Raw genomic sequence first — 27,576 nt, forward strand, 5'->3', positions numbered from 1 at the left:
ACCCCATGCCACCATCACAGACTAGAGTTGCTTGTGTAGGGGAACTGGTCAGGCCAGAGTCCACCTTATTTCCCCAAGAAATCCCAACTAAGTTTTTGGGTGCACTCCCACCACCTGGGAGATTACTACTGGTAGTAACAGGAGGTGTTGGAGCTGCATTGGGAGGAACATTTTCTTTATTGCCATTCTTTGGACAGCTGGAGTCAGTCTTCCAGTGGCCAGGCTGCTTGCACACATGGCAATATGGTTTCTTATTGGAAGAGGAAGGATTTTGGGACCCACCCCCAGAACTGGGTTTTTGGGGCCCTTCAGAGGACTTTTCTGTTTTATCATCCCCACCTTTCTCTTTGGGCTTAGTGGAATCTTTCTTCTGGTCACCACCTTGGTTCTTGGGCCTAACCCTGGTTCTGACCCATTTGTCTGCCTTCTTTCCCAATTCTTGGGGAGAGGTCAGATCAGAGTCCACCAGGTACTGGTGTAAGAGTTGGTTTTGACAATTATTAAGGATCTGCTCTCTCATAATCAAATTATACAATCCTTTAAAGTCAGTGACTCTACTGCCAACTATCCAACCCTCCAGAGCCTTGGTAGCACAATCTACAAAGTCCACCCAATCCTGAGTCTGTGCTTTCTTGGTGTCTCTGAACTTAAACCTGTACTGTTCAGTGGTTAAGCCAAACCCATCTATTAATGCACTCTTCAGGGATTCATAGTCATTAGCATCCTCTTCTCTAACAATGGGGAGCTTGTCTCTACCTTTATCTGAAAAGGAGAGCCACAAGATTGCTGCCCACTGTTTCTGGGGGACCTGTTGTACTCTACAGGCCCTCTACATAGCAGTTATCCATTTGTGGATATCATCCCCACTCTGGTAGGGAGGAACAACCTTGGACAGGTTCCTATGGTCTGCAATGTAATCTCTGCCTCTAGGGACACTGTTGCTGCCACCAGGGGTTTCTAACCCCTCTTTTCTAGAAGCTCTCTGGAGCTCAAAGGCTTCTCTATCTAAGGCCAATTGCTTGGTTCTGAGGGCAAGTCTAGCTTCCTCATACTGGAGCATCTTGTACCTTCTGACAGAGGAGGTCTCTCTTGGAAAGTTTGAGTTCCTCTGTGGAACAGATTCTCTTCCAGAGTGATATGAATGGGCAGAGTTCCTTGAGAGGGACCTTGGCCTATCTACCACTCTTTCAGTTCTCTTAGGGAGAATTCCTCTGTTCTGTTCAGACCCTTCTGGGTCTGGCCCTTCACCCACAGACTCCAGGTCATCTTGATTTTCATCATCAGACCCAGAGACTATGGTTGACCCACCCCCTGATCCAGATCCACTAACTCCTAGAGCTAGTTTGAGATCATCTGCTACTAACAGATCTAGCAGGTGCTGTGGGGAGGGACTCCTGCCTACCCTCAGTTTCTTTTCAAAGCATAATGCCTTCAGTTCAGTGTAGGCTATATCTTTGTACTGAGATGGGATGGACCCACTGGCTCCATCCTGGGAGGACATACTAGTGTTGTGCAGTGTTGTACTACCTACACTAGTTGAGGCCTACTGAACCTAGCTTGAGCTGTAGCAAGGGTGTGCTTAGCCCTTCACAAACAGCTCTAAGTACAGTAGAACTTATTGATACTAGCTTGACTTTATATGTACCTTGAGTACCTTAAGTAGTTTTCAGTTAGTAATTCAAATAGAGATTTTCTGGTAAAACAATGGCAAGCTGGAATCCTACCCGCTGCCCACCAATGTGAGAAGTTGGCTTGGCATATGCTGGTCAATAGTTATAGTGGCCACCTTGCACCAGTCCAATTCGACTCTTATGGTAGATAGGTTTAAGACAACCTTTTAAAGTAAGCTATCCTAGTGGTAGCTGTGGAGAGCAGCCTTCAGGCTAAGTCTCTGAGGAATGTAAAGCAGCTTGTTTTACCTTATAATCTCTTGAATTACTAAATGAAAGGACACCACACAGGTATATATATCAAATATATATGTATTTATTTCTAGACACACTCTACTAATCTCTTTATGAGATTAGAAGAAAAGTACACATTCAAATATCAACAGTTCTCAATAAATTAAGCACAAATATGGCTGGAGCCCTAGGGGCGTACCAGACCATATACTAAAAAAATGAGTTAACAACAACGACTTGAAAAATGACAAAGCCTAGGGCCTTGGGAATCGCTGGAGCTTTACTACTGCAGTGTTAGCAGGTAAGTAATCAGCCCACTGGAGACGTGTGCAGTGTCTAAACACAGCCGCGGGTTTCCTATTAGTTTAAATGGAGCAAGTCGCGGTTTGTATTTTAAAGTTTTAGGGCACTTCTAAGACATCAACAAGCAAGCCACTTACAAGGTAAGTATTTCAAGGGCCAACACACACTTGGGCACCGGAGTGCACGAGTTACCTCACCCAGGGGAGCCGGGTGCATAGGTGTCTTTTGGTGTCGGGTCGAGATGCTGTTTTCAATGGAGATCACTGAAGACTTGCTGCTTGTGACGACTGGAGAGGCGTCCGCTGGAATCCGAAGCTGGGTTGAAGATGAGGAAGACCTGAAAATTGAGGGGACAGTGTTCAAGGTCACTTGCCAGTGACCGGTGGCCAGCAAGATGGATGACCACCGATGTCGCGTCGTTTCAGGTGCTGATGGAGTTTGTGTCTTCGCTCACGAGGTCCAAGAGAGATCGACGATGACCAGCAGCTGGATTTGGAGTGTCCCACAAAGTCTGCAGCTGATGGAGGTGTCGGCCACCGGATTGGCGCTAACAAGCCTTGGCAACTGCAAGTCTCGTGTAGACTGAAGATGGACGGTGATGCAGACCAGCAAGGTCTGATGGACTCACCCAGCAAGGGTAAGTGAGGGCAGGCCTGGGGCAACCAGTAGAGCCCTTGAAGTTGGGTAGAAAGTCTTCGGGGGGGTCACTAGCCAATGGGCAAGCAACCGTGAAGACGCCTTCACAGGAAAAACCTCACAGGAGCCCACGGCCACTCGGGCGAGGTAGGCAGCTGATTTTTGGTATACAACCTGCTGAAGACTTGGGCCACAAATGGTCCGATGCACAACTTCATGGAATGTTGTTTAGGGTTTGCACTCGACAATAGTGCACGGTCCCCGGGTATTACTGTTCCTCGTGGGGTCCACTCGCCGCAGCTTCGCTGGGGACTCACAGGGGCCGTCGAGAAGTCAGGAAATCCACTTCCGGGGCAGCAGGGACTTCGAACTCCGGCGGGAGCGGCAAAGTTTGCAACCGTTGATTCAAGTTACTGGTGCCTGCCAAGCAGGGGAGTCACTCCTTGACTCCAAGGGAGATTCTTCTGTCTTCCAAAGGTAGTGGAACGTCGAAGGGCCAGGATTCTTCTTTGTAGAGCGTCGTCCAGGGTTATCTGAATTGCATTGGCAATGCTTGGTATCTTATAGTAAAGATATGGGAGGGACTAGCTCTATGACCACTCCTCTAGGAGGGTCAGGGTAGTGGGTGGTTACACCCACTTCCCTTTGTCCAGTTTCGTGCCAGAGCAGGGGCAGGTAGCCCCTGAACCGGTTTGAGCTGGCATATGCACAGAGGAGCCTACTGCTCCCCCAGTGCAGGACTTCAAAGCACTCTAGGAGTGCACCCACCCAGCCCCAATACACTAAATCCTGTCTGGGAGGTGGTAACACCTCCCTGTGACAGGAAACCTTTTGTTGGGCCTCCTCCACTGCTAGTTTCGGTCAGCAGCAGGAGGGCAGCCCAGTGTCTGTGCTGGTGGCATCCATTTTGTGATGCCAGGGCTCTTTTAGATTTCTACCGTTTAGTACAGTGGGTACATGTCATCCCCTCTAGAAGGGTGGGATCATACTCCCACACTAATTACTGGTGTGGGGGTATGATTCCAAGTTGTTTGACACCAAACACGACATGTTTTGATGTAGTCATCCCAAAGTTAGCATTTACAGCGAGGTTATACTGCACTTAAGAGTATATGGTTTAACCGCATCCACAAACAGCAGCAGAGAATAGACTCTGCCAGCTGCAGAGGGGTCCTGCTCAGGCAGAAGCACCTCCTCACATAGTAAACCAAGCACCCTGCCCTCAGGATTGATAGGGCCTGCCATAGGGGTGGCTGATAGGTTTATATGTGTGTGTATGGTGAGATATAGGAACCTATACCTCAGTGAGGAGTGCTAACACTACCTCACACAGGCTGCAGTAGCAGGCCTGTGGTGTCAGTTTGTGAATGCTTCCCAGGGGTGGCATAAAAAATGCTGCAGCCCCTGGTAGGCCTGTGAAGTACCAATGCCCTAGGTACCTAAGGTCCCATATACTAGGGGCTCATAAGGTACCACAGTATCCAATCACTAGGGCATCTAGTATGCACACCAAACATTTAAGGGAGTAAGCAGATAGGCTGGGGTCCTGGATAGCAGGATCCCCGCCAGACTAGTCAAAAACCATGCAAACACCAGGAAAAAAGTGGGGGCAACCATATAGTCAGATTCCACCTTCCTACATCATGTGTCAGATGTATACAGGTGACTGATTTTTTTCTGTATCTTCACCTTGCCTACAGCATCATCGGAGGAAACCGAGGGAGACACCTGCCCGGACCTGGAGGAGGGATCCAGCACCGGTGCCACCAGTGCTAGCAACTCTGCGGGAGCATGTGGCACGGAGGGCGAGTGGAGTCAGTCGGAGGACCCGTCTGGTAGCGACAACAACTGACGGGTGACGGGTCCGAGGCTGACCTCATCGAGGGGGCGGAGGCTGCTACAACACCTGGCAGCAGCACAACATCTGTCCCCGCCTCCTCCATTCCCATCACCGCCCTCCCAGTTGCTCCGGTCCCTTCGGTCCGTGCAGGGCACCACCATGTCTCCTTCGTGCCAGGCACCGCACCCCCTGCCCCTGTCACTCCTGCTGCCCTCACTGCAGAGTCTGTGGACATTCAGCAGCAGTTGCAGGTTGGGCAGAAATCGATGCTGAATGTCCTCCATGGCCACACCAGACTGCTGACCCAGATGGTGTCGTTCATGGAGGGCATGTCAGCAACGATGTCTGACCAACGGATGTTGCTGCGGTCCATGGACTCTTCACTGATGGCAGCAGTGAGTCTCCAGCAGCACTTCGCCCCCCCTACCCCAGCCCCATCCACACTTCCCACTCCCATACCTGTCCCATGCACACCCAGACATTCCCAGGCACGCACCACATCAGACACAGGCAGCACACCACCACCTAAGGGCAAGCACACACCTCCTGGCACGCACACTCAGGGGGAGAAAGGCACACCCACTAGGTCTGGGGCACACAGACAAACACGCAGCCACAGTCTGAGTTTGCATGCCTCACAACCCAGGACCTCCAAAACCACTCCCCTTGGCTCCCCTGCCACACAGTCAGACAAGGAGAGCTCCATGTCTGTGCTGACCCTCAGTCCCACTGACTCACCACCCCACAAGCGGGCGAGGGACTCCACGGGCAGGGGAGTTGAGTCCCCCCCCTGTCCACCCCTCCCCAGAAGCGCTGCACCCCATCCCTCGGACCCCCCCCTCCTTTGTGCCTGTGGCTTCTTCGGGTGCAGGGGATACTCTGGACGACCTGGCAGAAGTGTGCAGCGCCGTGCTAACCTCCACCTTTGGCGCTGCCCCACCCCCTGTGGTGGAGTCGTCCAGCCCTGCACCCACCACACCTACCCTTACACCTCCTGTCCCTGCGGTGCCTGGTCCTTCCCCACATGATGCCCCCTCCCCGGTCGACATACCTGAGGGTTCCAGTGTGCAGGCAAGCTAGGGGAGATGCGTAGCCATGTGTCCCCCCAAGGACTTCTATTCTGGACTGGCCATTGGCTTTTGTACATAGTGTTCTTTACTAAATTTGTATTTCATGCTGAATAAAGCATTTTCTTTTTACTTTGAACACTATTGCATTTCAGGTATTGATGTTGGTGCTGATGCTCCAGGAGTTGGGCTTGTGGTAATGTGTCAGGGAAATGTTGTAGTCTGATGGTCATGGGGTGGACCATGGTATCTGCGTGCCATCACAAGGTCTCTGCAAAGAATCTTTGGTCGTGTGTGTTATTTGTGTTTGGAGACATTGTCCCAAGGAGTGTTCCTTCCTCTGTGGCACCTGACATCTTCCCTGCAGAGAGTTGCACAATTGTTGTGCTGACCTGTGTCTACATTTCCTTTGTTGGTGACAGATCCCTTCAACTATGGCCATGCCTGCTCAGCAATTTCTCCGGTTGCATCGTCTGTGCCATCCTTGCTAGTCACTGTACTTGTGTATTGAGTATATTGTAATGCCTTAATGGCGAATTTCTCCCTTTTCAGCACTATGCATGTGTGTAATCCCAGCCTAGCACACATATGGTACTTGTTCGGCAGGGTATTTGGGCACCTGACTCACAATTGTGGGCATTGTATCTGTGGGAAATCCACCCTATTCCTTCCACGTGAGTCAACGTCTTGGTGGCTGTCACAGCACCTGTACATTCCTATCAGTCTTGGGATGTGCGTGACAGTGTGTGTTCCCTTTGGCTCTCTTAGTTTAGTAGGCATTGAAATGACTATACAGTCTTGTGGCATGATCTCAGTGTGTGCTGCGTCCGCCAGGGGTGGGTATGCATGTGTCATTTGTCCTCACACCCACATGTGGTGTGTCATGCAGTGGGGGAAAGACATCCATCCTCATGTGTAGGAGAGTAGGATCTGCACTTATGTTGCCCCCACTTTTTTTCTGATGTATACACTGGTTTCTGGCTATAGTCTGGCTGGGTCCCTGCTAATCAGGGCCCCAGTCTCACTGATCTCTCTAAACAACTTGGTGTGCATATTAGATGCACTAGCGATTGGATACTGTGGTACCTTATGAGCCCCTAGTATATGGTACCTTAGGTACCTAGGGCATTGGTACTTCACAGGCCTACCAGGGGCTGCAGCATGTCTTATGCCACCCCTGGGAAGCATTCACAATCTGACACCACAGGCCTGCTACTGCAGCCTGTGTGAGGTAGTGTTAGCACTCCTCACTGAGGTATAGGTTCCTATATCTCACCATGCACACACATATAAACCTATCAGCCACCCGATTTGCAGGCCCTGTCAATCCTAAGGGCAGGGTGCTTGGTTTACTATGTGAGGGGGTGCTTCTGCCTGAGCAGGACCCCTCTGCAGCTGGCAGAGTCTATTCTCTGCTGCTGTTTGTGGATGCGGTTAAACCATATACTCTTAAGTGCATTATAACCTCGCGGTAAATGCTAACTTTGGGATGACTGCATCAAAACATGTCGTGTTTGGTGTCAAACAACTTGGAATCATACCCCCACACCAGTAACTGGTGTGGGAGTATCATCCCACCCTTCTAGAGGGGATGACATGTACCCACTGTACTAAACGGTAGAAATCTAAAAGAGCCCTGGCATCACAAAATGGATGCCACCAGCACAGACACTGGGCTGCCCTCCTGCTGCTGCTGGGAGGAGGCCCAACAAAAGGTTTCCTGTCACAGGGAGGTGTTACCACCTCCCAGACAGAATTTAGTGTATTGGAGCTGGGTGGGTGCACTCCTAGAGTGCTTTGAAGTCCTGCACTGGGGGAGCAGTAGGCTCCTCTGTGCATATGCCGGCTCAAACCGGTTCAGGGGCTACCCGCCCCTGCTCTGGCACGAAACTGGACAAAGGGAAGTAGGTGTAACCACCCACTACCCTGACCCTCCTAGAGGAGTGGTCATAGAGCTAGTCCCTCCCATATCTTTACCATAAGATACCAAGCATTGCCAATGCAATTCAGATAACCCTGGACGACGCTCTACAAAGAAGAATCCTGGCCCTTCGACGTTCCCCTACCTTTGGAAGACAGAAGAATCTCCCTTGGAGTCAAGGAGTGACTCCCCTGCTTGGCAGGCACCAGTAACTCAAATCAACGGTTGCAAACTTTCCCACTCCAGCCGGAGTTCGAAGTCCCTGCTGCCCCGGAAGCGGATCTCCTGACTTCTCGACGGCCCCTGTGAGTGGACCCCACGAGTGACGAGGAACAGCAATACCCGGGGACCGTGCACTATTGTCGAGTGCAAACCCAAAACAACATTCCACGAAGTTGTGCATTGGACCATTTGTGGCCCAAGTCTTCAGCAGGTTGTATACCAAAAATCAGCTGCCTACCTCGCCCGAGTGGCCGTGGGCTCTTGTGAGGTTTTTCCTGTGAAGGCGTCTTCGCGGTTGCTTGCCCGTTGGCTAGTGACCCCCACGAAGATTTTCTACCCAACTTCAAGGGCTCTCCTGGTTGCTCCAGGCCTGCCCTCACTTACCCTTGCTGGGTGAGTCCATCAGACCTTGCTGGTCTGCATCATCGTCCATCTTCAGTCTACACGAGACTTGCATTTGCCAAGGCTTGTTGGCGCCAATCCGGTTGCCGACACCTCCATCAGCTGCAGATGTTGTGGGACACTCCGAATCCAGATGCTGGTCATCGTCGATCTCTCCTGGACCTTGTGAGCGAAGAGACAAAACTCCATCAGCGACCTGAAACGACGCGACATCGGTGGGCATCCATCTTGGTGGCCACCGGTCACTGACAAGTGACCTTGAACACTGTCCCCTCAATTTTCAGGTCCTCCTCATCTTCAATCCAGCTTCGGATTCCAGCGGGCGCCTCTCCAGTCGTCACAAGCAGCAAGTCTTCAGTGATCTCCATTGAAAACAGCATCTCGACCCGACACCAAAAGACACCTATGCACCCGGCTTCCCTGGGTGAGGTAACTCTTGCACTCCGGTGCCCAAGTGTGTGTTGGCCCTCGAAATACTTACCTTGTAAGTGGCTTGCTTGTTGACTTCTTTGAAGTGCCTTAAAACTTTAAAATACAAACCGCGACTTGCTCCATTGAAACCAATAGGAAACCCGCGGCTGTGTTTAGACACTGCACACGTCTCCAGTGGGCTGATTACTTACCTGCTAACACTGCAGTAGTAAAGCTCCAGCGATTCCCAAGGCCCTAGGCTTTGTCATTTTTCAAGTTGTGGTTGTTAACTCATTTTTCTAGTATATGGTCTGGTACGCCCCTAGGGCTCCAGCCATATTTGTGCTTAATTTATTGAGAACTGTTGATATTTGAATATGTACTTTTCTTCTAATCTCATAAAGAGATTAGTAGAGTGTGTCTAGAAATAAATACATATATATTTTATATATATACCTGTGTGGTGTCCTTTCATTTAGTAATTCAAGAGATTATAAGGTAAAACAAGCTGCTTTACATTCCTCTGAGACTTAGCCTGAAGGCTGCTCTCCACAGCTACCACTAGGATAGCTTTCTTTAAAAGGTTGTCTTAAACCTATCTACCATAAGAGTCGAATTGGACTGGTGCAAGGTGGCCACTATAACTAGTGACCAGCATATGCCAGGCCAACTTCTCACATCATGGGAGTGGGACACTGCTGTCAGTGATTTGTTGTTATGGCACTATCAACAAAGACGAAAATTAGGGATGCGTACATGCACCCATGGAGTGGTGGTCATGTGATAATGATGTACACACCCCCATGTCTCTGTCCACTGCTGGTATTCCTCTGCACCCACCCCCATGTCTCTGTTCACTGCTGGGAGTGATATGCACCCACCCCCATGTCTCTGTCCACTGCTGGGAGTGATAGGCACCCACCCCCATGTCTCTGTCCACTGCTGGGAGTGGTAGGCACCCACCCCCATGTCTCTGTCCACTGCTAGGAGTGATAGGCACCCACCCCTATGTCTCTGTCCACTGCTGGTATTCCTCTGCACCCATCCCTATGTCTCTGTCCACTGCTGGGAGTGATAGGCACCCACCCCCATGTCTCTGTCCACTGCTGGTATTCCTCTGCACCCACCCCCATGTCTCTGTCCACTGCTGGGAGTGATAGGCACCCACCCCCATGTCTCTGTCCACTGCTGCGAGTGATAGGCACCCACCCCCATGTCTCTGTCCACTGCTGGTATTCCTCTGCACCCACCCCCATGTCTCTGTCCACTGCTGGGAGTGATATGCACCCACCCCCATGTCTCTGTCCACTGCTGGGAGTGATAGGCACCAACCCCCATGTCTCTGTCCACTGCTGAGAGTGAGAGGCACCCACCCCCATGTCTCTGTCCACTGCTGGTATTCCTCTGCACCCATCCCCATGTCTCTGTTCACTGCTGGGAGTGATATGCACCCACCCCCATGTCTCTGTCCACTGCTGGGAGTGATATGCACCCACCCCCATGTCTCTGTCCACTGCTGAGAGTGATAGGCACCCACCCCCATGTCTCTGTCCACTGCTGGTATTCCTCTGCACCCACCCCTCACATGTCTGTCAACTGCTGGGAATCCTAGGCAGCCACCCACCCACCCGCACCCTTGGTGCAGTACACTGCTGTCCTGGACATAAACACACCCCAATATACTGGTTATATGCTGCACCAGGCTGTAAGCCAACATTCGCGGCGTGTGTACGCCTTGTATCAAAAATCTACTGGTGCCGTAGGGGTACGCGTGGTGCGGACCGTACCCACGCTCTGAGGGCGTGGGTATGGTCCGTACCACGCGTACCCCTGAGTCACCACTACAATGGTGGTACGGACCGTACCCACGCCCTCAGAGCGTGGGTACGGTCCGTACCACCATTGTAGTGGTGACTCAGGGGTACACGTGGTACGGACCGTACCCACGCTCTGAGGGCGTGGGTACAGTGCGTACCACCAGTGTAGTGGTGACGTAGGGATACGCGTGGTACAGACCGTACCCACGCTCTGAGGGTGTGGGTACGGTCCATACCACCATTGTAGTGGTGACTCAGGGGTACGCGTGGTACGGACCATACCCACGCTCTGAGGGCATGGGTACGGTCCGTGCCACCATTGTAGTAATGATGTAGGGGTACGCGTGGTACGGACCGTACCCACGCTCTGAGGGCATGGGTACGGTCCTTGCCACCATTGTAGTGGTGACGTAGGGGTACGCGTGGTATGGACCGTACCCACGCTCTGAGGGCGTGGGTACGGTCTGTACCACGCGTACCCCCACGGCACCCCTGATATAGTGCTACGGACCGTACCCACGCTATTTATGTGTGAGTACGGTGCGTAGCACAATTGTAGTGTTGCTATAAGCGTACGCGTACGCGTACACGTCCGGGATTGGTGGACACGCCCCCCGAAGTGACCAGACCCTGGAGGTAATGTATGTCGTAAATATTGTAGGTATTTAATTTGGGTATGGGGTATGTTTCCTGCCCCTGACCCCCCCTTGACCCCTGGGTGTTGTTCTCACCTTCTGCAGTGTCTGCGTCGGTTTCTGTGCACCAGGTCGCAGGCTATGCGGGCCAGGATGACACGTAGGATGGGGTCCATGTCTGTCCGTCGCATACCGGGGCTCCTTTTTCGCGTCGGACTCATGTTTCTGGCTTTTTTTATGTGCTGTATAAAAATAGCTGTGCCGAATGACGTAGGGACGAATCGTACTTGCTGGTCTGTAAAATGGTGCCTGACTCCGTGCGGACGTCGCGTACGTGCTGTCCAGGATCAGAATACTAGGTATTTTTTTGCCAGACGGTGTTTTTTACTATTCGTACGGAAATGGTATTTCTGTACGAATCGTACTTGCGGGTTTGTAAGGTGGTTTTCCCGTGTACGAGTCGGACGGAGAATACGCTCCGTATGACCAAAAAATGCAAACATATGAACAATCCTATTGAAATCCCTGAAAGCAATCCAAAATCTGTAAGATCCATAAAAAAAACTAAAAAAGTATTTTTTTTAAAGAACCGCTCCAGGAAACACCAAAAAAGGAAATCAAATTAAAATAATCGGTTTATAATAAAAAAATAAATCTGTTTTGGTTTAATTAAAAAATATAAACACCAAACTCCCATAGAAATCATTCTGCAACAAAAACCGGTAAAACAAATATGAAAACTCCATCTGCATAATAGGCCCAAGTCCAAAAAATACCAATACACAATACGTATGGCCTGATTACGAGTTTGGCGGTGTTGTAGTAAGCTGCCAAAAACAAAATAACTTATCTAGGCAGTAAACATGAATTATAGAATTATGAAACAATGTCAAAATTCTGGCAAATTGAAACAGTGTACTCACACTACGGTCAAGAATTAATTTAAATCATTTTATTTATATTCAATAAAACATCTAGCAATATATACAAAGAGACAATTAAATGAAGCAACAATAAAAATAACCACATCTTTCTAAGAAATTACCATCTTCTGTTCTTCCCCCTTTTTTATTTTCACAAGCCAATATAAGTGATTCTTTATTGTATTATGTATTTTGTTGGAAACAATATGTTGTGTCAGTAATGGTTATTTTTATTGTTGCTACATTTAATTGTCTCTTTGTATATATTCCTAGATGTTTTATTGAATATAAATAAAATGATTTCAGTTAATTTAATTTTTGACCGTAGTGTGAGTACACTGTTTCAATTTGCCAGAATTTTGACATTGTTTCATAATTCTATAATTCATGTTTACTGCCTAGATAAGTTATTTTGTTTTTTAACTATTTCCCTGTTCTAGGAGTACCTATTATTTACAGGGGGCCCTTATTTATACATTGTAGTAAGCTGCCAAGCCAGCCCCCTGCAGCAACACTGCGAAATCCGTTGTCAGCTGCCCACCGTATTTCACTGCACTGCTGTGGGAGCGCCGCAACCCGTTCCTGCACTGCCCAAATTGCACAATGTTGTCCATTTCATTACGTGCAAAGACAGGGTTGCATACTGACAGGGGGCACACCATGTGCCCCATGCACAGAGGCAGCAGGAGGCTCTGTAGGACTCCCTTAGTATACTCACTGCCATCCTTGTCATGGCGACTCACCAACCTACTTTAATCCGGTTCCCTCCTTTCTTTCTATCACCCTTTTTAGGTCTCGCCTGAGCCAGCGCCTTAGCGCTGCTCTCGCAAGAGCTTTTGTAAAAGGGGGATTTGTAAGTGCAAACCAGTGCTTACGGGCCGCCAACTACAGTGCATGTGCGCCGGGCGCGCGCACCATTTGGCAGCCTGCGTGATCATTTCGCGGCCGCTTTGATGTTCTCAGTGAGCCGCGCGGCCACTGAGAATATCAAAGCGGCCACGAAAGTGCACACCATTTGCCACCCCCTCCCTTATCCCACTTCCTGCTTGTTCTCACTTGCCTTCCACCGATTGCCCTTTCCACAATGGGCCCTCTCGAGGTATGTTTTATTCCATATGGGAGGATTTTTTATTTTGTGCAACACTCGCATTGACGGGCCCTCTTGAGGTATGTTTTATTCCATATGGGAGAATTTTTTATTTTGTGCCACACTCACATTTCTCGGCAAATGCGTAAAGCATTCATCACCTCCCTCCTACAATGCACCCTAGAACATACTGAAGTAAGATCGATTACATGTACATGTTGCTATTATACTGAAGACGAAAGTCAATTAGAACGCTCCTCCCCCTCGACAGATCGCGTCTTGCGGCCCCGCGTCTTGTTGATTTTTCTCACTTCCCTTCCACCGATTGTCCTTTCCACAATGGGCCCTCTCGAGGTATGTTTTATTCCATATGGGAGGATTTTTTATTTTGTGCCACACTCGCATTTCTCGGCAAATGCGTAATGCATTCATCACCTCCCTCCTACAATGCACCCTACAACATACAGAAGTAAGATCGATTACATGTACATGTTGCTTTTATACTGAAGACGAAAGTCAATTAGGAAAACCTTTAAACTGAATTGGAATCGGTACCCTCTTTTGTGACTCTGTGATATGGGTACCAAGAGACAGATTAGTTTCTGCTGTGCCCTATCATTCAAAGTATCAATATTATTATTCTATGAGAGGCACCATTATTGTTTGAGGCGTTTGTATGACGTGCACATTGTGTTGTTTGAGCAGTTTCCATTGTGTCAGATGAGGTAAATGAGACGGAGATTAAAATGATGTGCCCAAGACCACACAATGCGGTGAAGTAGCAGAGGCTAGGATTTCAGCCCTGATTTCCTTGTCTGCGATGTAAACGCTGAATGTGATCTTCTGGTTTACATTTACACATATTTGTACACTGCTTTTAACATTCTAGAGTTTCTAGAACTAAAATTGTACTCTGTTGGAAAACGATAGAAGCTTTCATATATCCCCTGAAGCCGATTGCACCAAGGTACGCTGTGCTGTTGAATCATTTTGAAACTAGCTTACTTTGAAATTCCTTTGCTGTGCTGGGCTCGTTACATTGGTAATATGAGTGTTTTTCATCTTTCTGTAAATGAAGTCATCACAAAGTTCTTGTAACTGACAGTGAACCAGCTTGCAGTCAAGTCAAACACCTGATACACTGCAGGACTAGGAGCAACCGGGTCAGGGGCATGAGGTCAGGTCAAATAATTACAAGCTCCCTGTTAGACGGACCGGGGGGGTCGGCCGAGGACAAGGGGAGAGGTCTCCGGGGAGAGCCGTCTCCAGCGATCGTACAGATGAGTAACTTCCCCCCCACAGATACACACCACACAAGGATAAGATTTAACGTTCTTTATAGGTGATTTCTTAAGGTACGATGAAATGGTACAAGGAGGTCTGGACTCAGGGGTCCCCTCGATTCTAGTCTCTTGGTTTGGGAAAAGGGGGTAGCGGGACAGTCTGGTTACCAATCTGGTAGCTGAGATGGTATGGTGGTGTGGAAATGTGGATTTTTGTGGTCGGTTGTGTCCCCTATCTTGGACCCCAACGGTTTCATGTATGAATCACGGGTACATGTATGATCCCTCCAGTTCCAGTTATGAAGACGCAAACACATGTGCGTCCACCGTCAACATGTCCTCTTTTAGATCCGCCATGAATGGGCCGGATATTCTATTCCTAAGTATGAAAGGCCACCGGCTTTATATGGTTCATTTATCCCATTTTACAGTCCAGGCGAGTAGGCCTGATTCTGCCATTGAGTTTTTCCTGCCTTCTGCCTCTGAAAGCTCCAGTCTGAGCTTGCATCTGTGACCATGAACTTTGTCTTACTCCCTGCGCGGCTAACGGTGCCTGACTCGGCCTATCTGCCTGCCAAAAACTGTATTTCACCTTCAAGATTATCTGCTCTGCTCCGCTCCTCATCCGATGCATTCCTGTCTAGTAGTTTAGGTAAACATTCCTCCAGCTACCGTGCAAAGGGCCAGGCCTCGCTGCCCTCATGCAAGTAATTCATAGCCCTGTTACCATGGAATATTCCTACCCCCTCGCATCTAGTGTAGACACTTAGACGCTTGTACACGCACTAACAGTCAGTATAGTCAGTATAGTCAGTATAGAATAAGATTCTATCCTAAGAGACCTCTCTTTTTGGATAACACTGTTCTTTAAACATAGGATATTAGATATGATTTGGGATAAGGTTGACATAACCCCAGACTTCTGTCTCCACATATAGAGCTAAATGTCAAATCCCTTTCACCCTCTAGTTGCACGTCAAATCACACGTCATGCTGCTGCGCGCGCATCTCTGCCAAGTATTTTTGCTGACATTGCGAAATTCTTTCATGGAACCACCCATTTATGACATCACATCTAATGACGTTCTTTAGTTACGCCTAGTTACACCCATTTTAGTTACGCATGTATGCTTTTATCTCTGTTTTCAACTGTTACGCCTCTTGCATCTGTTTCACTGTAATGCCTTTTCTATAAAAAATGATTACTTGTCAATAATGTATTGTTCCTTCCTTCCTGAACTCTCGTGGTGATGGAATAGAAGGCCCATAATTCGAATTATGTTCCTTTGTATAGGAATAAAGCCCGTTCTGAACCTCTAGTACCACGGATTCTGCCTCTTATTTTACTGAGTTATTATTATAGATTTTCCGCATCAAATTAAGTCCCGGTAATTAAATTATTTACCACATAAATGGCGCCCGAACAGGGACACTTTCTCATCTCACGCGCCGGCGGTGCGTTGCAGGCCCGGTCTCCTGTCACAGCTGGACGGACAACAACGCGTACCCACAGGATTTCCTGTATCTCCCTCCTGCCGAGCGGGGGTAACTGAGGCTGCGATCAACACCCAGACGAGGCGGTGAGAAGTGCGAAGTATCCCGACCAGAGCCTAGCTGAGAGAGCAAGATCCGAGGTATACAGAGGCCCACCAGGTTCCGAAGTTCCGAAGTTTCGAGTCGAGTCCAGTCCGGTCCGAGTCCGAGTCCAGTTCAGTTCAGTTCCGAGGCCTTCCGTTCCGAGCTACCCGGTGAGTACCATTATCGGGGAGGCGTTCTGACGTGCACATAGGTTGTGCCGGTCAAGACGGGTTTGGGTACACAAATCCGGTCTGCACTGTTTCAGCAGTGTATCTGTACTGTTCAGCAGTATATCAAGTATGTCTAGTATATAATTCAGAATTACCTAGTTAGTGTCGAGTATTATGCTTAGTGACTAGATCCCTAAATGGCCATCATTTTTGTTCATTAAATGTTAAATGTTTTAAATACGTTCTGCATATTGTGGTGTGAATGACTGTTCATTATTGTGTTTTGTTGTATTAAACGTGTTCAGAATTAGGTATCAGATCAGTTTTCAATATGCCGCTCTTTTCGAAATTAAGACAGATCAAAACTAGAAAAGGGGTACTCGAAGAAGCTGTTCCCATTCCTCCTAGGGACACTCCAGGGTACTTCATGTATCATAAACATGGCCTAGACGCCATATTATTTCTTGATTTATGGGTAGACTACACCAAGGAATTACCAGAAAGTCAGAGGTGGCCCGCAACTGGGACCTGGGATGCAGATTGCATCATGAAAGTGGAGGAAGAATTATGGAAAAGGAAAGCTAGACAATCACAGAAAGATGCCATTGAATTATGGCGTAAAGAATCGTATAGACGTACAGAAAAAGCACGTAGACAGGAAGAGAAGAGTAAGGAGAATTCAGATAAAATGCGAGAAAATCTACTAATTGAAGAAGGTACCCGAGCAAAAGCAGAACAAGTAGACAGACAAAGAAATGCCCTTCTGAATGGTATGTATCCTCTTCTGGCCGAAGGGTTACCTAAGGCTACTCTGGAGATACCCAAAGACTTGCCACCCCCATTGTTTCCGATAAAAGCACATCCCAAAGGGCATCCCAGAACAGCAGAAGACGTTTTCCTTTCCTCTTATTTAGACGACGCAGCTCCCGAGTATGCTAATACTGCACCACATAGACCGCCTGCCGAGGGGGTTCAACGCCAAGACCCTCCGTCTGTACCTCCGCAACGACAATTTCCGACACAAGTTCCGGCAAGCACATCTGTTTCTACAGCTGTACCGACACCTATGGTTGCTATATCACGTTCAACGAATCCTTTCACACCCAGCACCCCAGGCGGTGCTACAGGAGGTACAACAAACATTTTTTCCACGCCACCCAGAGTAAATAAACTTTCCTTTCAAGAATTAGCTCACCAACGTACGCCCAAACTAGTAACTCCCGACACGCTTAAGGAACTTCTAATAGATTGTAGATATGATCCTGTGCCCGGCAAAAAGGATGAAATGCTGCTGGCATCATTACGTATCCGACGAGCTGCAATATATTTAGGGAGGCTACCAGGAATGACTACACATTTAGAAAATATATATCATTTTGTCCAATCAGGGCGAGATTCTGAAAGTATTAATAGAGCCATGGAGTACCAGAAAGTGGAGATACAGGGAGAACTGTTACGTTTCCTCATAAATTGTGTGGTCAGAAATCAAGACCGACCAGGGGTAAATCCGGAAGAAATGCAAATTCTTACCACATGGAGTCGGAATATATCAGAAGGGAGACATGATAAACGATTAAGTATAATAGCTATGTGCCGAAAGATCCGCAAAGAAGTAGAACGATTACACGAAGAAAGATTAGCAGTAGACCAGCCTGAACAAACCGAAGAGGAGGAAGAATTAGAACTGCCCACAGGACAGTTAGAAACTATGGCCTATGTAGGAAGAGGAAGATCTTGCAATAATACTAGATGCTTTACTGATCCGATACGTCCGATACGTCCAGATAATAACAGAAACTTCCAAAACCCAATAATAAATATAAGGTCCCCCGAACATTCGTTCCAAGCCGCTGACAAATTACTCCGAGAACGAAGGGGTTATCATATACTCGATTCTATGGACGAACAAGAATTAGCCAGGTCAGCCGTTCACTGGGTTGACAGTCCCGGAAAATATAGTGATGATACACTAGCACACACGTTTTTGAACCTCAACCCAGATGAACAGCGTTTAGCTGGTATCTATATGATTCAACAACTCCTCGTATTATATAAAAGCCAACACTCCGATCCTGGTCCCTTACCTGATATGTTAACTGAATTACTCACGAATAAATGGAGAAGTTCAGGTACTGAGTTAATTAGAGAAATACTAGAATACAGAAAGCAGTACATTCTTTTTGTATGCCCCGAACATGTCTCACTGCCCATCAAGGAAAGAACGACGTATTATATGGATAGACAGAATCCCTTACGCGAAGTGCACCCGATAAAAGGTGATGACAACCAGTTTAAACGTGTGTTTGTATACACACCCATATCTAAAATGGAACTATTAGAAATGAAGAAAGTGGTACCCAGTCATGACAAAGACCCAGCGGGTTTCCACCGTGAAATTAAAGACATGTTGCTCATGGGAGAGTATACCTATCCCGACATTATGAAAATATTAAAGGTATTAATGCCTGCGGGCATTTATGAAAAACTGAAAGAAAAGGATTGGGAGGTGGGAGACCAAAAGATAGATTGGACAGCATTAGAAAACGAAGAAACAGCTCGAGGTCCAGGTCTAGGGCTTGGGGAGAAGACCAAAATACTACCAGGTTTGCTAGTACAGGTACTGCCACGTTTATTAACTACGAAAAAGGAAGACTGGGGTGCAATCTCAGCCTGTAAACAAAAGCAAGATGAAGACACTAGTGACTTTTATGCCCGATTCGAAAAATGTTTTGGTATAAATAGTGGAATAAAAGCAAGTAGCGAATCTTATCCACATCTGTTTGTGACAAAATTAGTTGAAAATGCCCTGCCCCAAGTTAAGAATAGAGTATTGAAATTCGAGAGTACCTGGCAAGGTAACACTCCGTCACAAATGTTACAAATGCTACAGTACCATCACAATAGAATTAGAGAGGAACAAGAACATGAACAAAGACGCATGAAAGACACGAAAATGAAAATGCTAGTTTCCCAGACAGTTCCAGCTGACGGTCATAAAAGGGGTATGACACAGTCCAGTGTTTCAGCAGTTTCTGTAAAAGGGACATGCAACTATTGTAAACAGCCAGGTCATTATGTACACGATTGTCCAGTTTTAAAACATAATATCGCCATAGGTAATACAAAAGAAAGACCACGACCACTTAGACAGGATCAGAACCAACAAGGAGCTCCACAGCATGCACAGGCCATGCCAGCTCCGCAACAGTCTATGCCAGCTCCACCACCGCAGCCTATTGCTGCCACACCAACAACGACACGACAAATGTACCAGACTGCACAGTATGACTACCCTGATTATCAACGATACTCATGAAACAGCCTAGAGAGGGAAGTTGGCTTACCCCTTATCGAGGTCCCTGTAGATCAAGAAGGACCTTATGTACACAGTGAACTATTAGGCCAGGATAGAAAATTTTTACTTGATACAGGGGCAAGCCGAACAACCATAAAACGTAGTGAAGTTCCAGGGGCACCCCTCTCAGGCTCACAGAATATTTCCCTTGGTTTTTCAGGAAAACCTATCATTAACGAAGTATCACAGCCTCTTCCCCTTACGATTGGTCCTTTGACACGAACTACAGATTTATTGCTTACTAAATCATGTCCAGAAAACCTATTAGGTATAAAAACATTGAAAGCTCTAGGAGCTATAATATGTTGTTCTCCGGAAGGAGTAGGATTGTTTTTACGTGATTTCAAAGGGCACTATGTGTCCCGAGACATGGATCACCGACTGCAGACTTTACCCACACATTTATGGGCACAAGGCCCTACAGATGTTGGTTGCATGAACATTACACCATATCGAGTCACACTAAAGACAGGAGTGGTACTACCACGAATGCGACAATACAAGTTACCCCCAGATGCTGTAGTGGCTTTACTGCAAATCATTGACGAGCTTATTACCCAAGGAGTGGTTGTGGAAACCGACTCCAATGTATGTAATTCCCTGATAATTCCGATTCTTAAACAAACTGATCCAAAAGCCCCGCCAGTATATCGATTGGTTATTGATCTGCGCGAATTAAATAAATGTATTGTACCACAATACCCCGTAGTTCCAGACATTTCTTCATTACTGACAGCCATTGATTCTGAAGCAACATTCTTTACTGTAATTGATCTCAAGAATGCCTTTTTCAGCGTCCCAATAGATCCGGAAAGCCAATACTTGTTCGGATTTAGTTTAAATGGACGAAGCTTTAAATTCACACGCGCACCTCAAGGATTCACAGAAAGCCCCAGCATCTATAGCCAAGCACTGAAACGAGAACTTGACAGTATCCACATGCCAGTCAACACTGCCCTGCTTCAATATGTCGATGATCTGCTGATCACCGCTAGAAGCGAACCTGAATGTGAAAAGGCTTCACTGACGGTTTTACATTTTTTGGCCGAAAAGGGGCACAAGGTGTCCCCTTCTAAGCTGCAATTCTGTGTCCAGCGAGTTGTTTACCTTGGTCACTCGCTGTCCAAGGAGGGAAGGCAGCTTACACCCGACCGCATACAGTTAATTGATAACATGTCAGCACCCAAGACACAAAAGGAGGTGCGGGCTTTTATAGGCCTCACTTCATATTGTAGGCAGTGGATCCCTCAGTATGCATTTCTAGCAAATCCACTTATTCAGTTGACAACCCAGGAGGCGGCCACATCGACTGTCCTCCCTTGGACTCAAGAACATACACACGCCTTTGAAAGTTTAAAGAAAGCTTTATGTCAAGCACCTGTCCTAGCAACACCATGTTACAGTAAACAGTTTACACTCTTTGTTACAGAACGCGAAGGTACTGCCTTGTCAGTACTCACACAGGAACAAGCAGGATCACACAAACCATGTGCTTATTTTTCTAGTACATTAGATCCCGTAGCTCAGGCTCTGCCTGCGTGCCTGAAATCAGTGGCAGCGACAGCTTTAGCAATCAGACAAAGCGATGCCATAGTGTTAGGACATCCATTGACAGTACAAGTACCACACGCAGTAGAGGTTCTCTTGAACCGCACGCAAACACAACACTTGACTATAGCGAGACTCACTGGTTACGAACTAACATTGTTTCAGCCACACATAGAAATCAGACGTTGTAGTACATTGAATCCTGCCACACTTTTGCCAGTAAACGGAACAGACCCACTAGCACATGATTGTATTGAAGTTATTACTATCACGACGAAACCCAGACAAGACTTGACAGACGTCCCATTGACAGATCCAGACCTGACGTTGTATGTAGATGGTTCATGTATGAGAACAAGTACAGGAGAGCTAGTGGCCGCGTATGCAGTTACAACAGACACTGAAGTCATTGAAACAAATCGTATTAATACCTTGTCAGCTCAAGCAGCAGAGCTCATCGCTCTGACACAAGCCTGTATTCAAGCCACAAATAAGAAAGTCAACATATACACTGATTCACGTTATGCATTCGGAGTTGTACATGACTTCGGCGTACTGTGGCGAGAGAGAGGTTATTTAACTTCTCACGGTGCCCACATTCAGCACGGACCCCTCATTCATGCCTTATTAGATGCAATACATCTACCCACTGCAATATCAATTATGAAATGTAAAGCTCATACGAAAGTTACTGATATCATTTCCCAAGGCAATGACCTAGCTGACAGAACAGCTAAACAGACTGCTCAGAATAAAACTCACACATCTGACATGACAAAGACAATAGTTCTGACACCAACACATTGCATGACAGTTAAGGATCCTGCTCTTGACGTAATTGACATACAGACACATGCTACACCAGAAGAAATAAAGAAATGGACTGAATTAGGAGGGATCCAAACTGATCAGGGATGGATGACGAAGGAAAAATCTATATGGTTTCTTCCTGACTCAATGGTCCAAGTTATCATTAATACAATACATAGTCCAGCGCACCTAGGAGAAAAGGCTATGCTAGACAGCATTCAACACATTTGGTTCAACAAACATTTACGAGCAGCAGCTAAACAAAACGTTCGTACCTGTATGATCTGTTGTCAGTTTAACCCAGGTAAAAGCATTCCCGTAGAACAGGGTGGATTTCAGCCTCCTGATCACCCTTTTGAAGTCCTCCAGATGGATTATATCCAGATGGAACGATGTCGAGGATTCAAATATGTTCTTGTAGTTGTTTGTGCTCTTTCCCGTTGGACAGAAGCATACCCGGTTTCAGATTACACTGCCCCGACTACTGCCAAACAGTTAGTTCGAGAATTCTTCCCACGGTACGGTTTACCACGTGCTGTCTACTCAGATAACGGCCAGCCGTTCTCATCCGAACTAATGAAACACGTTTCCCTTTTGTTAGGTTATCAATGGAGATTTCACTGTGTCCGACACCCCGAGGCAGCAGGTCTCGTGGAACGACATAATCAAACTCTGAAAATTAGATTGTCCAAAATATGTAAACAGAAAGGTGTCGATTGGGTAGTAGCCTTACCAGTTGCACTCTTTTACATGAGAATGGTAGCACATTCTCGAACAGGGCTATCCCCGTATGAGGTGATCTTCGGTAGACCACCAAATATGTGGGGGACGCCTATACCTCGTAAAATAACTGACGTTGACTGTAATATGCTGACAGATTACCTGGCTTCCTTGATGTCTGCACTACAATCTTGTCGTTCACAGGTAGCTGCAGCCTTTCCCGACAACACCGAGGTGAAACCCCATGACGTAGTTCCCGGGGACTTGGTGTTAGTACGTAATTTTGACCGGAAGACTCAGCTGGATCCGAGGTGGAAATCGCCTCAACTCGTTCTGCTCACCACGAGGACAGCCGTGAAGATCGAAGGTCGCAAAGGCTGGATACATTCGAGTCATATCAAGAAATTTCATGGACTACCATCCGATATAAAGACTAAACCCTGTGTTTCTTCAAAAACAGACTCAAAGCTCCCTTTGGTTGAGCAAACGAACTCAGAACTATACAGACTAAAATTGAGGTCCAGTCAGTCAGACAATTTGATTGTTTAAGTCCTCTCCAAGGTGAATCGGTTGAATTTGTCTCTGACATGTATCCTCTGGACCGGAATAGAGAAAGAAATAATCAAATGAAGTTGAAAAAACATGCGTACTGTAAATCACTGCGTAGTCATTGCACAGTGACGTTATTAATTTTATTTTTCTTATGTCTTTTAATAATCGCTGCAAGTATATTGTTGCACATATATTGTCCTATTTCTAAACATGTTTACAATGTTACTGCTGAACATTCTTTTAGTGAATTACCCCCGCATGAGTTGTCCTATAGATTTGCGCTGCGCAACAACACTTTTATTAGTATGTTACATCATTCCCATCAGACTAGCAATGCTACAAATTGTTGGATATGTGGCCGACTCCCTCCCTATCAGAACTATAAGGGAGTTTTGCCCCTCTTTCCATATCCGTTCACACACAATGGCTCCTGTGGAGCATGGTTTAGTTTAATTAATTCCTTAGATTCAAACTCAGCAGTTTATCAAGACAACTGGGTATGGGGAAACCTGAACTTAGTTTTGCTTAAAGTCTGCTACCCTAACAAGGAGGGATTTCCCAAAAGAACAGGAACTGATCTAGAAAATGAAGTATATGGATTAGGTAATTTTACACTTAACCTCATGATCCTGAACGTTGAATCTGAAGCTACACCAATCTTGCCCGCCATGTCCGTATTCCCAGTTAAAGGGGAACTATGCATAAGCAAGAATGGCTCCATACACATGGGCCATAGTAAATGCACCACTGTGATAAAATTCAGTGATCAAGGCAAGTCTACATTTAGAGCTTCTCGTCATTCCTACTTTATATGTGGCCAGACCGCATATATACGCCTACCTTTAGATTGGGATGGTACCTGTTACATAGCATTCCTTCTACCACCTGTTTTCCTAGCTCCTCCTGATTATCATAGAAATACTCATTTAGTACACAATAGACAGCAGAGAGATCTCCCAATAGTCGATTACACTGAAACAGCATGGGAAAAATATACAGATTTCAATAAAGGCTTCTTTCCCTATATAGGTACAGTCACTAATAGTAAGTTGATACGTAGATTAACGAGAACCCTTGAAGCAGTAGTGAACGAAACTATTTCCGCCTTAGGCAATTTGACAGAAGAGCAGTCTGCTATGCGGATTGTTGTGCTTCAAAATCGTCTTGTCCTTGACGTCATCCTGGCCGATAGGGGCGGAGCTTGTAGGGTCATCGGATCAAGTTGTTGCATTTTCATACCAGAAAATTCGCCGTCAGTATATAAAGCCATAACCCGCCTTCATAAGATTGTAAGCCAGATACACCAGAATCCAGGCACCTGGACTTGGTCCGGTTGGTTCTGGGGCGTGTTGTCAGCCTGGGGATGGAGAATACTATCCTTCCTAGGTATTGGCTTTCTCATACTATTCAGTTGCTGCTTATGTCTACAATGTGGGCCAGCGATTTGTGGTCTATGTGCCACCTCGTGTATCCCACATCCAAGTTTTCGTTCAAGATCCCGGAAGAAGAAAGAAGAACAAATGATGTTATATGAACAGATTGATGGATTGATGAAGATTGATATCTCCTAAGGGCAAGTAGGGGACAAGGAGGGAATGTGGAAATGTGGATTTTTGTGGTCGGTTGTGTCCCCTATCTTGGACCCCAACGGTTTCATGTATGAATCACGGGTACATGTATGATCCCTCCAGTTCCAGTTATGAAGACGCAAACACATGTGCGTCCACCGTCAACATGTCCTCTTTTAGATCCGCCATGAATGGGCCGGATATTCTATTCCTAAGTATGAAAGGCCACCGGCTTTATATGGTTCATTTATCCCATTTTACAGTCCAGGCGAGTAGGCCTGATTCTGCCATTGAGTTTTTCCTGCCTTCTGCCTCTGAAAGCTCCAGTCTGAGCTTGCATCTGTGACCATGAACTTTGTCTTACTCCCTGCGCGGCTAACGGTGCCTGACTCGGCCTATCTGCCTGCCAAAAACTGTATTTCACCTTCAAGATTATCTGCTCTGCTCCGCTCCTCATCCGATGCATTCCTGTCTAGTAGTTTAGGTAAACATTCCTCCAGCTACCGTGCAAAGGGCCAGGCCTCGCTGCCCTCATGCAAGTAATTCATAGCCCTGTTACCATGGAATATTCCTACCCCCTCGCATCTAGTGTAGACACTTAGACGCTTGTACACGCACTAACAGTCAGTATAGTCAGTATAGTCAGTATAGAATAAGATTCTATCCTAAGAGACCTCTCTTTTTGGATAACACTGTTCTTTAAACATAGGATATTAGATATGATTTGGGATAAGGTTGACATAACCCCAGACTTCTGTCTCCACATATAGAGCTAAATGTCAAATCCCTTTCACCCTCTAGTTGCACGTCAAATCACACGTCATGCTGCTGCGCGCGCATCTCTGGCAAGTATTTTTGCTGACATTGCGAAATTCTTTCATGGAACCACCCATTTATGACATCACATCTAATGACGTTCTTTAGTTACGCCTAGTTACACCCATTTTAGTTACGCATGTATGCTTTTATCTCTGTTTTCAACTGTTACGCCTCTTGCATCTGTTTCACTGTAATGCCTTTTCTATAAAAATGATTACTTGTCAATAATGTATTGTTCCTTCCTTCCTGAACTCTCGTGGTGATGGAATAGAAGGCCCATAATTCGAATTATGTTCCTTTGTATAGGAATAAAGCCCGTTCTGAACCTCTAGTACCACGGATTCTGCCTCTTATTTTACTGAGTTATTATTATAGATTTTCCGCATCAAATTAAGTCCCGGTAATTAAATTATTTACCACAGTGGATAGCTCACAATCCTCGAGCTCGGTGTTCTAGCTTGGACGGGCCGCGGCAGCGCCAGCAGGTCCCAGTGAAGGTGGTCGTTACACGGTCCGCGGCAGCGCCAGCAGGTCCCGATGAAGGTGGTCGTTACAAGGTCCGCGGCAGCGCCAGCAGGTCCCGATGAAGGTGGTCGTTACAACGGTCCACGGCAGCGCCAGCAGGTCCCGACGAGGATGGATGATGCAGAAGGCCGCGGCAGCGCCAGCAGGCAGGACGATGTTTCACAAGGCAGAGCTACGGCAGCGCCAGTAGTCCGTCAAGGCTGAGTTCTTCTCGGTGTCTCTCGACTCCAGGATACAACTGCCTTCCTGCTCTGGAGCTGCCCTAGTTATAGGTCTGGCGCCCTTTGATGTCCGGACCCTCGCACTTGGAGGTCGGGGGGTCCGGGATGAGGGAGTCCAGACACCCAGCAGGGGGTGGAGCCAGCGCCTGGGGGAGCTGGAGGGCGATCGGCACCTGGCGGGGGAGAGCCATCGACACTTCTTTCTCCCATTGACCTGCCAAGTGGTCCGTTCACCTCCTGGGTGGATGGTGGTGCCGGGATGTCGGGGCCGGCCAGGCCCAGGGTTAGGGTCGAGCTGAGGCCACGCGGCCTCGTGGCGCAGTGTCCAAGATGGCGGCTGATCCGGCCGGGGGAGCCGGTAGTGGTTCGGCCCCATGATACATGGATGTCCGGGGGCAGGAGTTCCGTTGGGAGACGGGGTGCGGGTTGCCCTTGCGGGTAACACCTGGGAGTCCGGGGCTTGGGCCTTGTCATGCGGGGAGGGAGCAAGCCCTTCATGTGGCCTGTCCAACATGCGTCCCCCCCAGCTGAAGGCGGGGAGAGTCACCCATCCTCTTGGGGACTCTCCTCGTCGAGGCGGAAAAAGCGTGACAGGCCATCTGCGTTGGCGTGGTCTTGGCCCGGTCGATGTTCCACAGTGAAGTCCATCCCCTGCAGGGAGATGGACCAGCGCAATAGTTTTGGGTTTTCCCCCCGCATCTGCATTAGCCACTGCAGGGGTCGATGATCGGTTTGCACCCGGAAGTGGGTATCGAAGAGATAGGGCCGGAGCTTTTTGAGGGCCCACACTACTGCGAAGGCCTCCCTCTCGATCGTGCTCCAGCGCTGTTCTCGGGCCAGGAGGCGTCTGCTGATGAAGGCCACCGGCTGGTCAAGACCCTCGGGGTTCAGCTGGGAGAGAACCGCCCCGATGCCGTGGTCGGAGGCGTCCGTTTGCACAATGAATTCCCGACTGTAATCGGGGGCCTGGAGCACCGGGGCGGTGCACAGGGCGGCTTTCAGCTTCTCGAAGGCCGCTTGACATTCGGGGGTCCAGTTAATCTTCTTCGGGTGGTTTTTGGACGTGAGACCCGTGAGGGGCCCCACAATGCTGCCATAGTCCCTCACGAACCGCCGGTAGTAGCCGGTGAGTCCCAAGAAGGCTCGGACCTCGGTCTGCGTGACTGGGGGTTGCCAGGACTGGATGGCAGCAATTTTGAGTTGCAGAGGGGCCACCAGACCGCTCCCCACCTGGTGTCCGAGGTAGGTCACGGACCCCT

Source organism: Triturus cristatus, chromosome 7 (assembly GCF_964204655.1).
Source record: "Triturus cristatus chromosome 7, aTriCri1.1, whole genome shotgun sequence".
Taxonomy (NCBI): domain Eukaryota; kingdom Metazoa; phylum Chordata; class Amphibia; order Caudata; family Salamandridae; genus Triturus; species Triturus cristatus.